Consider the following 15,183-nt stretch of genomic DNA (forward strand, 5'->3'; position numbering starts at 1 on the left):
CGTGCTAGGCACCCTCCTCCGGCCCTGTGGTGCAACTGATGTCCCTCTCTCCAAAAATGTACTCAATGGGAGCATAATGTTGCAACCACACACACGTTGACCTGCTGTGAGGAAAACACGAGTTAATACATTCCAAACATGAAAAAGGTCATTTTAAAATCAACATGAAAAACTAAAATTCCAAAAGTATCAAACACAAAAAAATGCTTACCGAAGAAAGAAAATGTATCGTGCTAGGCACCCTCCTCCCGCCCTGTGGTGCAACTGATGTCCCTCTCTCCAAATATGTACTCAATGGGACCATAATGTTGCAACCACACACACGTTGACCTGCTGTGAGGAAAACACGAGTTAATACATTCCAAACATGAAAAAGGTCATTTTAAAATCAACATGAAAAACCAAAACTCCAAAAGTATCAAACACAAAAAAATACTTACCAAAGAAAGAAAATGTATCGTACTAGGCACCCTCCTCCCGCTCTGTGGTGCAACTGATGTCCCTCTCTCCAAAAATGTACTCAATGGGACCGTAATGTTGCAACCACACACACGTTGACCTGCTGTGAGGAAAACACGAGTTAGTACATTTCAAACATGAAAAAGGTCATTTTAAAATCAACATGAAAAACCAAAATTACAAAAGTATCAAACATATAATAATGCTTACCGAAGAAAGGAAATGTAACGTGCTAGGCAACCTCCTCACGCTCTGTGGTGCAACTGATGTCCCTCTCTCCAAACATGTACTCAATGGGACCGTAATGTTGCAACCACACACACGTTGACCTGCTGTGAGGAAAAAACGAGTTAGTACATTTCAAACAAGAAAAAGGTTATTTAAAAATCAATATGAAAAACCAAAATTCCAAAAGTATCAAACACAAAAAAATGCTTACCGAAGAAAGAAAATGTATCGTGCTAGGCACCCTCCTCCCGCCCAGTGGTGCAACTGATGTCCCTCTCTCCAAAAATGTACTCAATGGGACCATAATGTTGCAACCACACACACGTTGACCTGCTGTGAGGAAAAAACGAGTTAGTACATTCCAAACATGAAAAAGGTCATTTTAAAATCAACATGAAAAACCCAAATTCCAAAAGTATCAAACACAAAATAACGCTTACCGAAGAAAGAAAATGTATTGTGCTAGGCACCCTCCTCCCTCCCTGTGGTGCAACTGATGTCCCTCTCTCCAAAAATGTACTTAATGGGACCGTAATGGTGCAACCACATACACGTTGACCTACTGTGAGGAAAAAACGAGTTAGTACATTTCAAACATGAAAAAGGTCATTTTAAAATCAACACGAAAAACCAAAATTCCAAAAGTATCAAACACAAAAAAGTGATTACCAAAGAAGGAAAAAGTATCGTGCTAGGCACCCTCCTCCCGCCCTGTGGTGCAACTGATGTCCCTCTCTCCAAAAATGTACTCAATGGGACCATAATGTTGCAACCACACACACGTTGACCTGCTGTGAGGAAAAAACGAGTTAGTACATTTCAAACATGAGAAAGGTCATTTTAAAATCAACACGAAAAACCAAAATTCCAAAAGTATCAAAGAGAAAATAATGCTTACCGAAGAAAGAAAATGTATCTTGCTAGGCACCCTCCTCAAGCTCTGTGGTGCAACTGATGTCCCTCTCTCCAAAAATGTACTCAATGGGACCGTAATGTTGCAACCACACACACGTTGACCTGCTGTGAGGAAAAAACGAGTTAGTACATTTCAAACATGAAAAAGGTCATTTTAAAATCAACATGAAAAACCAAAATTCCAAAAGTATCAAACACAAAAAAATGATTATCGAAGAATGAAAATGTATCGTGCTAGGCACCCTCCTCCCGCCCTGTGGTGCAACTGATGTCCCTCTCTCCAAAAATGTACTCAATGGGACCATAATGTTGCAACCACACACACGTTGACCTGCTGTGAGGAAAACACGAGTTAATAAATTCCAAACATGAAAAAGGTCATTTTAAAATCAACATGAAAAACCAAAATTCCAAAAGTATCAAACACAAAAAAAGGCTTACCGAAGAAAGAAAATGTATCGCGCTAGGCACGCTCCTCCCGCCCTGTGGTGCAACTGATGACCCTCTCTCCAAAAATGTACTCAATGGGACTATAATGTTGCAACCACACACACGTTGACATGATGTGAGGAAGAAACGAGTTAGTACATTCGAAACATGAAAAAGGTCATTTTAAAATCAACACAAAAAACCAAAATTCCAAAAGTATCAAACACAAAATAATGCTTACCAAAGAAAGAAAATGTATCGTGCTAGGCACCCTCCTCCCGCCCTGTGGTGCAACTGATATCCCTCTCTCCAAAAATGTAGTCAATGGGACTATATGTTGCAACCACACACACGTTGACCTGATGTGAGGAAGAAACGAGTTAGTACATTCGAAACATGAAAAAGGTCATTTTAAAATCAACATTAAAAACCAAAATTCCAAAAGTATCAAACACAAAAAAATGCTTACCGAAGAAAGAAAATGTATTGTGCTAGGCACCCTCCTCCCTCCCTGTGGTGCAACTGATGTCCCTCTCTCCAAAAATGCACTCAGTGGGGCCAGAATGTTGCAACCACACACACGTTGACCAGCTGTGAGGAAAAGACGAGTTAGTACATTTCAAACATGAAAAAGGTCATTTTAAAATCAACACGAAAAACCAAAATTCCAAAAGTATCAAACACAAAAAAGTGATTACCGAAGAAGGAAAATGTATCGTGCTAGGCACCCTCCTCCCGCCCTGTGGTGCAACTGATGTCCCTCTCTCCAAAAATGTACTCAATGGGACCATAATGTTGCAACCACACACACGTTGACCTGCTGAGAGGAAAAAACGAGTTAGTACATTTCAAACATGATAAAGGTCATTTTAAAATCAACACGAAAAACCAAAATTCCAAAAGTATCAAAGAGAAAATAATGCTTACCGAAGAAAGAAAATGTATCTTGCTAGGCACCCTCCTCAAGCCCTGTGGTGCAACTGATGTCCCTCTCTCCAAAAATGTCCTCAATGGGACCGTAATGTTGCAACCACACACACGTTGACCTGCTGTGAGGAAAAAACGAGTTAGTACATTTCAAACATGAAAAAGGTCATTTTAAAATCAACATGAAAAACCAAAATTCCAAAAGTATCAAACACAAAAAAATGATTATCGAAGAATGAAAATGTATCGTGCTAGGCACCCTCCTCCCGCCCTGTGGTGCAACTGATGTCCCTCTCTCCAAAAATGTACTCAATGGGACCATAATGTTGCAACCACACACACGTTGACCTGCTGTGAGGAAAACACGAGTTAATACATTCCAAACATGAAAAAGGTCATTTTAAAATCAACATGAAAAACCAAAATTCCAAAAGTATCAAACACAAAAAAAGGCTTACCGAAGAAAGAAAATGTATCGCGCTAGGCACGCTCCTCCCGCCCTGTGGTGCAACTGATGACCCTCTCTCCAAAAATGTACTCAATGGGACTATAATGTTGCAACCACACACACGTTGACATGAAGTGAGGAAGAAACGAGTTAGTACATTCGAAACATGAAAAAGGTCATTTTAAAATCAACATAAAAAACCAAAATTCCAAAAGTATCAAACACAAAATAATGCTTACCAAAGAAAGAAAATGTATCGTGCTAGGCACCCACCTCCCGCCCTGTGGTGCAACTGATATCCCTCTCTCCAAAAATGTAGTCAATGGGACTATATGTTGCAACCACACACACGTTGACCTGATGTGAGGAAGAAACGAGTTAGTACATTCGAAACATGAAAAAGGTCATTTTAAAATCAACATAAAAAACCAAAATTCCAAAAGTATCAAACACAAAAAAATGCTTACCGAAGAAAGAAAATAAATCGCGCTAGGCACGCTCCTCCCGCCCTGTGGTGCAAGTGATGACCCTCTCTCCAAAAATGTACTCAATGGGACTATAATGTTGCAACCACACACACGTTGACCTGATGTGAGGAAGAAATGAGTTAGTACATTCGAAACATGAAAAAGGTCATTTTAAAATCAACATAAAAAACCAAAATTCCAAAAGTATCAAACACAAAAAAATGCTTACCGAAGAAAGAAAATGTATCGTGCTAGGCACCCTCCTCCCGCCCTGTGGTGCAACTGATATCCCTCTCTCCAAAAATGTACTCAATGGGACTATAATGTTGCAACCACACACACGTTGACCTGATGTGAGGAAGAAACGAGTTAGTACATTCCAAACGTGAAAAAGGTCATTTTAAAATCAACATAAAAAACCAAAATTCCAAAAGTATCAAACACAAAAAAATGCTTACCGAAGAAAGAAAATGTATTGTACTAGGCACCCTCGTTCCTCCCTGTGGTGCAACTGATGTCCCTCTCTCCAAAAATGTACTCAATGGGACCGTAATGTTGCAACCACACACACGTTGACCTACTGTGAGGAAAAAACGAGTTAGTACATTTCAAACATGAAAAAGGTCATTTTAAAATCAACATAAAAAACCAAAATTCCAAAAGTATCAAACACAAAAAAATGAATACCATAGAAAGAAAATGTATCGTGCTAGGCACCCTCCTCAAGCCCTGTGGTGCAACTGATGTCCCTCTCTCCAAATATGTACTCAATGGGACCGTAATGTTGCAACCACACACACGTTGACCTGCTGTGAGGAAAAAACGAGTTAGTACATTCCATTCATGAAAAAGGCCATTTTAAAATCAACATAAAAAACCAATATAGCAAAAGTATCAAACACAAAAAAATGCTTACCGAAGAAAGAAAATGTATCGTGCTAGGCACCCTCCTCCCGCCCTGTGGTGCAACTGATGTCCCTCTCTCCAAAAATGTACTCAATGGGACCATAATGTTGCAACCACACACACGTTGACCTGCTGTGAGGAAACAATGGGTTAGTACATTCCAATCATGAAAAAGGTCATTTTAAAATCAACATAAAAAACCAAAATTCCAAAAGTATCAAACACAAAGAAATGCTTACCGACGAAAGAAAACGTATCGTCCTAGGCACCCTCCTCCCGCCCTGTGGTGCAACTGATGTCCCTCTCTACAAAACTGTACTCAATGGGACCATAATGTTGCAACCACACACACGTTGACCTGCTGTGAGGAAAAAACGAGTTAGTACATTCCAAACGTGGAAAAGGTCATTTTAAAATCAACATGAAAAACCAAAATTCTAAAAGTATCAAACACAAAAAAATGCTTACCGAAGAAAGAAAATGTATCGTGCTAGGCACCCTCCTCCCGCCCTGTGGTGCAACTGATGTCCCTCTCTCCAAAAATGTACTCAATGGGACCATAATGTTGCAACCACACACACGTTGACCTGCTGAGAGGAAAAAACGAGTTAGTACATTCCAAACGTGAAAAAGGTCATTTTAAAATCAACATGAAAAACCAAAATTCCAAAAGTAACAAACACAAAAAAATGATTATCGAAGAATGAAAATGTATCGTGCTAGGCACCCTCCTCCCGCCCTGTGGTGCAACTGATGACCCTCTCTCCAAAAATGTGCTCAATGGGACCATAATGTTGCAACCACACACACGTTGACCTGCTGTGAGGAAAAAACGAGTTAGTACATTCCAAACGTGAAGAAGGTCATTTTAAAATCAACATGAAAAACCAAAATTCCAAAAGTATCAAACACAAAAAAATGCTTACCGAAGAAAGAAAATGTATCGTGCTAGGCACCCTCCTCCCGCCATGTGGCGCAACTGATGTCCCTCTGTCCAAAAATGTACTCAATGGGACCATAATGTTGCAACCACACACACGTTGACCTGCTGTGAGGAAAAAACGAGTTAGTACATTCGAAACGTGAAAAAGGTCATTTTAAAATCAACATGAAAAACCAAAATTCCAAAAGTATCAAACACAAAAAAATTATTATCGAAGAAAGAAAATGTATCGTGCTAGGCACCCTCCTCCCGCCCTGTGGCGCAACTGATGTCCCTCTCTCCAAAAATGTACTCAATGGGACCATAATGTTGCAACCACACACACGTTGACCTGCTGTGAGGAAAAAACGAGTTAGTACATTCCAATCATGAAAAAGGTCATTTTAAATTCAACATAAAAATCCAAAATTCCAAAAGTATCAAACACAAAAAAATGCTTACCGACGAAAGAAAATGTATCGTGCTAGGCACCCTCCTCCCGCCCTGTGGTGCAGCTGATGTCCCTCTCTACAAAACTGTACTCAATGGGACCAAAATGATGCAACCACCCACACGTTGACCTGCTGTGAGGAAAAAACGAGTTAGTACATTCCAAACATGAAAAAGGACATTTTAAAATCAACATGAAAAACCAAAATTCCAAAAGTATCACACACAAAAAAATGCTTACCGAAGAAAGAAAATGTATCGTGCTAGGCACCCTCCTCCCGCCCTATGGTGCAACTGATGTCCCTCTCTCCAAAAATGTACTCAATGGGACCATAATGTTGCAACCACACACACGTTGACCTGCTGAGAGGAAAAAACGAGTTAGTACATTCCAAACGTGAAAAAGGTCATTTTAAAATCAACATGAAAAACCAAAATTCCAAAAGTATCAAACACAAAAAAATGATTATCGAAGAAAGAAAATGTATCGTGCTAGGCACCCTCCTCCCGCCCTGTGGCGCAACTGATGTCCCTCTCTCCAAAAATGTACTCAATGGGACCATAATGTTGCAACCACACACACGTTGACCTGCTGTGAGGAAAAAACGAGTTAGTACATTCCAAACGTGCAAAAGGTCATTTTAAAATCAACATGAGAAACCAAAATTCCAAAAGTATCAAACACAAAAAAATGCTTACCGAAGAAAGAAAATGTATCGTGCTAGGCACCCTCCTCCCGCCCTGTGGTGCAACTGATGACCCTCTCTCCAAAAATGTACTCAATGGGACCATAATGTTGCAACCACACACACGTTGACCTGCTGAGAGGAAAAAACGAGTTAGTACATTCCAAACGTGAAAAAGGTCATTTTAAAATCAACATGAAAAACCAAAATTCCAAAAGTATCAAACACAAAAAAATGATTATCCAAGAATGAAAATGTATCGTGCTAGACACCCTCCTCCCGCCCTGTGGTGCAACTGATGTCCCTCTCTCCAAAAATGTACTCAATGGGACCATAATGTTGCAACCACACACACGTTGACCTGCTGTGAGGAAAACACGAGTTAATACATTTCAAACATGAAAAAGGTCATTTTGAAATCACCATGAAAAACCAAAATTCCAAAAGTATCAAACACAAAAAAATGCTTCCGAAGAAAGAAAATGTATCGTGCAAGGCACCCTCCTCCCGCCCTGTGGCGCAACTGATGTCCCTCTCTCCAAAAATGTACTCAATGGGACCATAATGTTGCAATCACACACACGTTGACCTGCTGTGAGGAAAAAACGAGTTAGTACATTCCAAACGTGAAAAAGGTCATTTTAAAATCAACATGAAAAACCAAAATTCCAAAAGTATCAAACAAAAAAAAATTATTATCGAAGAAAGAAAATGTATCGTGCTAGGCACCCTCCTCCCGCCCTGTGGCGCAACTGATGTCCCTCTGTCCAAAAATGTACTCAATGGGACCATAATGTTGCAACCACACACACGTTGACCTGCTGTGAGGAAAAAACGAGTTAGTACATTCCAAACGTGAAAAAGGTCATTTTAAAATCAACATGAAAAACCAAAATTCCAAAAGTATCAAACACAAAAAAATGATTATCGAAGAATGAAAATGTATCGTGCTAGGCACCCTCCTCCCGCCCTGTGGCGCAACTGATGTCCCTCTCTCCAAAAATGTACTCAATGGGACCATAATGTTGCAACCACACACACGTTGACCTGCTGTGAGGAAAAAACGAGTAAGCACATTCCAATCATGAAAAAGGTCATTTTAAATTCAACATAAAAAACCAAAATTCCAAAAGTATCAAACACAAAAAAATGCTTACCGACGAAAGAAAATGTATCGTGCTAGGCACCCTCCTCCCGCCCTGTGGTGCAACTGATGACCCTCTCTCCAAAAATGTACTCAATGGGACCATAATGTTGCAACCACACACACGTTGACCTGCTGTGAGGAAAAAACGAGTTAGTACATTCCAAACGTGCAAAAGGTCATTTTAAAATCAACATGAAAAACCAAAATTCCAAAAGTATCAAACACAAAAAAATGCTTACCGAAGAAAGAAAATGTATCGTGCTAGGCACCCTCCTCCCGCCCTGTGGTGCAACTGATGTCCCTCTCTCCAAAAATGTACTCAATGGGACCATAATGTTGCAACCACACACACGTTGACCTGCTGAGAGGAAAAAACGAGTTAGTACATTCCAAACGTGAAAAAGGTCATTTTAAAATCAACATGAAAAACCAAAATTCCAAAAGTATCAAACACAAAAAAATGATTATCGAAGAAAGAAAATGTATCGTGCTAGGCACCCTCCTCCCGCCCTGTGGCGCAACTGATGTCACTCTCTCCAAAAATGTACTCAATGGGACCATAATGTTGCAACCACACACACGTTGACCTGCTGAGAGGAAAAAACGAGTTAGTACATTCCAAACGTGAAAAAGGTCATTTTAAAATCAACATGAAAAACCAAAATTCCAAAAGTATCAAACACAAAAAAATGATTATCGTAGAATGAAAATGTATCGTGCTAGGCACCCTCCTCCCGCCCTGTGGTGCAACTGATGTCCCTCTCTCCAAAAATGTACTCAATGGGACCATAATGTTGCAACCACACACACGTTGACCTGCTGTGAGGAAAACACAAGTTAATACATTTCAAACATGAAAAAGGTCATTTTAAAATCAACATGAAAAACCAAAATTCCAAAAGTATCAAACACAAAAAAATGATTATCGAAGAATGAAAATGTATCGTGCTAGGCACCCTCCTCCCACCCTGTGGTGCAACTGATGACCCTCTCTCCAAAAATGTACTCAATGGGACCATAATGTTGCAACCACACACACGTTGACCTGCTGTGAGGAAAAAACGATTTAGTATATTCCAAACGTGAAAAAGGTCATTTTAAAATCAACATGAAAAACCAAAATTCCAAAAGTATCAAACACAAAAAAATGCTTACCGAAGAAAGGAAATGTATCGTGCTAGGCACCATCCTCCCGCCCTGTGGCGCAACTGATGTCCCTCTCTCCAAAAATGTACTCAATGGGACCATAATGTTGCAACCACACACACGTTGACCTGCTGTGAGGAAAAAACGAGTTAGTACATTCCAAACGTGAAAAAGGTCATTTTAAAATCAACATGAAAAACCAAAATTCCAAAAGTATCAAACACAAAAAAATTATTATCGAAGAAAGAAAATGTATCGTGCTAGGCACCCTCCTCCCGCCCTGTGGCGCAACTGATGTCCCTCTGTCCAAAAATGTACTCAATGGGACCATAATGTTGCAACCACACACACGTTGACCTGCTGTGAGGAAAAAACGAGTTAGTACATTCCAAACGTGAAAAAGGTCATTTTAAAATCAACATGAAAAACCAAAATTCCAAAAGTATCAAACACAAAAAAATGATTATCGAAGAATGAAAATGTATCGTGCTAGGCACCCTCCTCCCGCCCTGTGGCGCAACTGATGTCCCTCTCTCCAAAAATGTACTCAATGGGACCATAATGTTGCAACCACACACACGTTGACCTGCTGTGAGGAAAAAACGAGTAAGTACATTCCAATCATGAAAAAGGTCATTTTAAATTCAACATAAAAAACCAAAATTCCAAAAGTATCAAACACAAAAAAATGCTTACCGACGAAAGAAAATGTATCGTGCTAGGCACCCTCCTCCCGCCCTGTGGTGCAGCTGATGTCCCTCTCTACAAAACTGTACTCAATGGGACCAAAATGTTGCAACCACCCACACGTTGACCTGCTGTGAGGAAAAAACGAGTTAGTACATTCCAAACATGAAAAAGGACATTTTAAAATCAACATGAAAAACCAAAATTCCAAAAGTATCACACACAAAAAAATGCTTACCGAAGAAAGAAAATGTATCGTGCTAGGCACCCTCCTCCCGCCCTGTGGTGCAACTGATGTCCCTCTCTCCAAAAATGTACTCAATGGGACCATAATGTTGCAACCACACACACGTTGACCTGCTGAGAGGAAAAAACGAGTTAGTACATTCCAAACGTGAAAAAGGTCATTTTAAAATCAACATGAAAAACCAAAATTCCAAAAGTATCAAACACAAAAAAATGATTATCGAAGAAAGAAAATGTATCGTGCTAGGCACCCTCCTCCCGCCCTGTGGCGCAACTGATGTCCCTCTCTCCAAAAATGTACTCAATGGGACCATAATGTTGCAACCACACACACGTTGACCTGCTGTGAGGAAAAAACGAGTTAGTACATTCCAAACGTGCAAAAGGTCATTTTAAAATCAACATGAGAAACCAAAATTCCAAAAGTATCAAACACAAAAAAATGCTTACCGAAGAAAGAAAATGTATCGTGCTAGGCACCCTCCTCCCGCCCTGTGGTGCAACTGATGACCCTCTCTCCAAAAATGTACTCAATGGGACCATAATGTTGCAACCACACACACGTTGACCTGCTGAGAGGAAAAAACGAGTTAGTACATTCCAAACGTGAAAAAGGTCATTTTAAAATCAACATGAAAAACCAAAATTCCAAAAGTATCAAACACAAAAAAATGATTATCGAAGAATGAAAATGTATCGTGCTAGACACCCTCCTCCCGCCCTGTGGTGCAACTGATGTCCCTCTCTCCAAAAATGTACTCAATGGGACCATAATGTTGCAACCACACACACGTTGACCTGCTGTGAGGAAAACACGAGTTAATACATTTCAAACATGAAAAAGGTCATTTTGAAATCAACATGAAAAACCAAAATTCCAAAAGTATCAAACACAAAAAAATGATTATCGAAGAATGAAAATGTATCGTGCTAGGCACCCTCCTCCCGCCCTGTGGTGCAACTGATGACCCTCTCTCCAAAAATGTACTCAATGGGACCATAATGTTGTAACCACACACACGTTGACCTGCTGTGAGGAAAAAACGAGTTAGTACATTCCAAACGTGAAAAAGGTCATTTTAAAATTAACATGAAAAACCAAAATTCCAAAAGTATCAAACACAAAAAAATGCTTCCGAAGAAAGAAAATGTATCGTGCAAGGCACCCTCCTCCCGCCCTGTGGCGCAACTGATGTCCCTCTCTCCAAAAATGTACTCAATGGGACCATAATGTTGCAATCACACACACGTTGACCTGCTGTGAGGAAAAAACGAGTTAGTACATTCCAAACGTGAAAAAGGTCTTTTTAAAATCAACATGAAAAACCAAAATTCCAAAAGTATCAAACAAAAAAAAATTATTATCGAAGAAAGAAAATGTATCGTGCTAGGCACCCTCCTCCCGCCCTGTGGCGCAACTGATGTCCCTCTCTCCAAAAATGTACTCAATGGGACCATAATGTTGCAACCACACACACGTTGACCTGCTGTGAGGAAAAAACGAGTTAGTACATTCCAAACGTGAAAAAGGTCATTTTAAAATCAACATGAAAAACCAAAATTCCAAAAGTATCAAACACAAAAAAATGATTATCGAAGAATGAAAATGTATCGTGCTAGGCACCCTCCTCCCGCCCTGTGGCGCAACTGATGTCCCTCTCTCCAAAAATGTACTCAATGGGACCATAATGTTGCAACCACACACACGTTGACCTGCTGTGAGGAAAAAACGAGTAAGAACATTCCAATCATGAAAAAGGTCATTTTAAATTCAACATAAAAAACCAAAATTCCAAAAGTATCAAACACAAAAAAATGCTTACCGACGAAAGAAAATGTATCGTGCTAGGCACCCTCCTCCCGCCCTGTGGTGCAACTGATGACCCTCTCTCCAAAAATGTACTCAATGGGACCATAATGTTGCAACCACACACACGTTGACCTGCTGTGAGGAAAAAACGAGTTAGTACATTCCAAACGTGCAAAAGGTCATTTTAAAATCAACATGAAAAACCAAAATTCCAAAAGTATCAAACACAAAAAAATGCTTACCGAAGAAAGAAAATGTATCGTGCTAGGCACCCTCCTCCCGCCCTGTGGTGCAACTGATGTCCCTCTCTCCAAAAATGTACTCAATGGGACCATAATGTTGCAACCACACACACGTTGACCTGCTGAGAGGAAAAAACGAGTTAGTACATTCCAAACGTGAAAAAGGTCATTTTAAAATCAACATGAAAAACCAAAATTCCAAAAGTATCAAACACAAAAAAATGATTATCGAAGAAAGAAAATGTATCGTGCTAGGCACCCTCCTCCCGCCCTGTGGTGCAACTGATGTCCCTCTCTCCAAAAATGTACTCAATGGGACCATAATGTTGCAACCACACACACGTTGACCTGCTGAGAGGAAAACACAAGTTAATACATTTCAAACATGAAAAAGGTCATTTTAAAATCAACATGAAAAACCAAAATTCCAAAAGTATCAAACACAAAAAAATGATTATCGAAGAAAGAAAATGTATCGTGCTAGGCACCCTCCTCCCGCCCTGTGGTGCAACTGATGTCCCTCTCTCCAAAAATGTACTCAATGGGACCATAATGTTGCAACCACACACACGTTGACCTGCTGTGAGGAAAACACAAGTTAATACATTTCAAACATGAAAAAGGTCATTTTAAAATCAACATGAAAAACCAAAATTCCAAAAGTATCAAACACAAAAAAATGATTATCGAAGAAAGAAAATGTATCGTGCTAGGCACCCTCCTCCCGCCCTGTGGTGCAACTGATGTCCCTCTCTCCAAAAATGTACTCAATGGGACCATAATGTTGCAACCACACACACGTTGACCTGCTGTGAGGAAAACACAAGTTAATACATTTCAAACATGAAAAAGGTCATTTTAAAATCAACATGAAAAACCAAAATTCCAAAAGTATCAAACACAAAAAAATGATTATCGAAGAAAGAAAATGTATCGTGCTAGGCACCCTCCTCCCGCCCTGTGGTGCAACTGATGTCCCTCTCTCCAAAAATGTACTCAATGGGACCATAATGTTGCAACCACACACACGTTGACCTGCTGTGAGGAAAACACAAGTTAATACATTTCAAACATGAAAAAGGTCATTTTAAAATCAACATGAAAAACCAAAATTCCAAAAGTATCAAACACAAAAAAATGATTATCGAAGAAAGAAAATGTATCGTGCTAGGCACCCTCCTCCCGCCCTGTGGTGCAACTGATGTCCCTCTCTCCAAAAATGTACTCAATGGGACCATAATGTTGCAACCACACACACGTTGACCTGCTGAGAGGAAAACACAAGTTAATACATTTCAAACATGAAAAAGGTCATTTTAAAATCAACATGAAAAACCAAAATTCCAAAAGTATCAAACACAAAAAAATGATTATCGAAGAAAGAAAATGTATCGTGCTAGGCACCCTCCTCCCGCCCTGTGGTGCAACTGATGTCCCTCTCTCCAAAAATGTACTCAATGGGACCATAATGTTGCAACCACACACACGTTGACCTGCTGTGAGGAAAACACAAGTTAATACATTTCAAACATGAAAAAGGTCATTTTAAAATCAACATGAAAAACCAAAATTCCAAAAGTATCAAACACAAAAAAATGACTATCGAAGAATGAAAATGTATCGTGCTAGGCACCCTCCTCCCGCCCTGTGGTGCAACTGATGACCCTCTCTCCAAAAATGTACTCAATGGGACCATAATGTTGCAACCACACACACGTTGACCTGCTGTGAGGAAAAAACGATTTAGTATATTCCAAACGTGAAAAAGGTCATTTTAAAATCAACATGAAAAACCAAAATTCCAAAAGTATCAAACACAAAAAAATGCTTACCGAAGAAAGGAAATGTATCGTGCTAGGCACCCTCCTCCTGCCCTGTGGCGCAACTGATGTCCCTCTCTCCAAAAATGTACTCAATGGGACCATAATGTTGCAACCACACACACGTTGACCTGCTGTGAGGAAAAAACGAGTAAGTACATTCCAATCATGAAAAAGGTCATTTTAAATTCAACATAAAAAACCAAAATTCCAAAAGTATCAAACACAAAAAAATGCTTACCGACGAAAGAAAATGTATCGTGCTAGGCACCCTCCTGCCGCCCTGTGGTGCAACTGATGTCCCTCTCTACAAAACTGTACTCAATGGGACCAAAATGTTGCAACCAAACACACGTTGACCTGCTGTGAGGAAAAAACGAGTTAGTACATTCCAAACATGAAAAAGGTCATTTTAAAATCAACATGAAAAACCAAAATTCCAAAAGTATCAAACACAAAAAAATGCTTACCGAAGAAAGAAAATGTATCGTGCTAGGCACCCTCCCCCCGCCCTGTGGTGCAACTGATCACCCTCTCTCCAAAAATGTACTCAATGGGACCATAATGTTGCAACCACACACACGTTGACCTGCTGTGAGGAAAAAACGAGTTAGTACATTCCAAACGTGCAAAAGGTCATTTTAAAATCAACATGAAAAACCAAAATTCCAAAAGTATCAAACACAAAAAAATGCTTACCGAAGAAAGAAAATGTATCGTGCTAGGCACCCTCCTGCCGCCCTGTGGTGCAACTGATGTCCCTCTCTCCAAAAATGTACTCAATGGGACCATAATGTTGCAACCACACACACGTTGACCTGCGGAGAGGAAAAAACGAGTTAGTACATTCCAAACGTGAAAAAGGTCATTTTAAAATCAACATGAAAAACCAAAATTCCAAAAGTATCAAACACAAAAAAATGATTATCGAAGAAAGAAAATGTATCGTGCTAGGCACCCTCCTCCCGCCCTGTGGCGCAACTGATGTCCCTCTCTCCAAAAATGTACTCAATGGGACCATAATGTTGCAACCACACACACGTTGACCTACTGTGAGGAAAAAACGAGTTAGTACATTCCAAACATGAAAAAGGTCATTTTAAAATCAACATGAAAAACTAAAATTCCAAAAGTATCAAACACAAAAAAATGCTTACCGAAGAAAGAAAATGTATCGTGCTAGGCACCCTCCTCCCGCCCTGTGGTGCAACTGATGACCCTCTCTCCAAAAATGTACTCAATGGGACC

The sequence above is a fragment of the Schistocerca piceifrons genome, chromosome 4 (genome assembly GCF_021461385.2).
Source record: "Schistocerca piceifrons isolate TAMUIC-IGC-003096 chromosome 4, iqSchPice1.1, whole genome shotgun sequence".
Classification (NCBI taxonomy): domain Eukaryota; kingdom Metazoa; phylum Arthropoda; class Insecta; order Orthoptera; family Acrididae; genus Schistocerca; species Schistocerca piceifrons.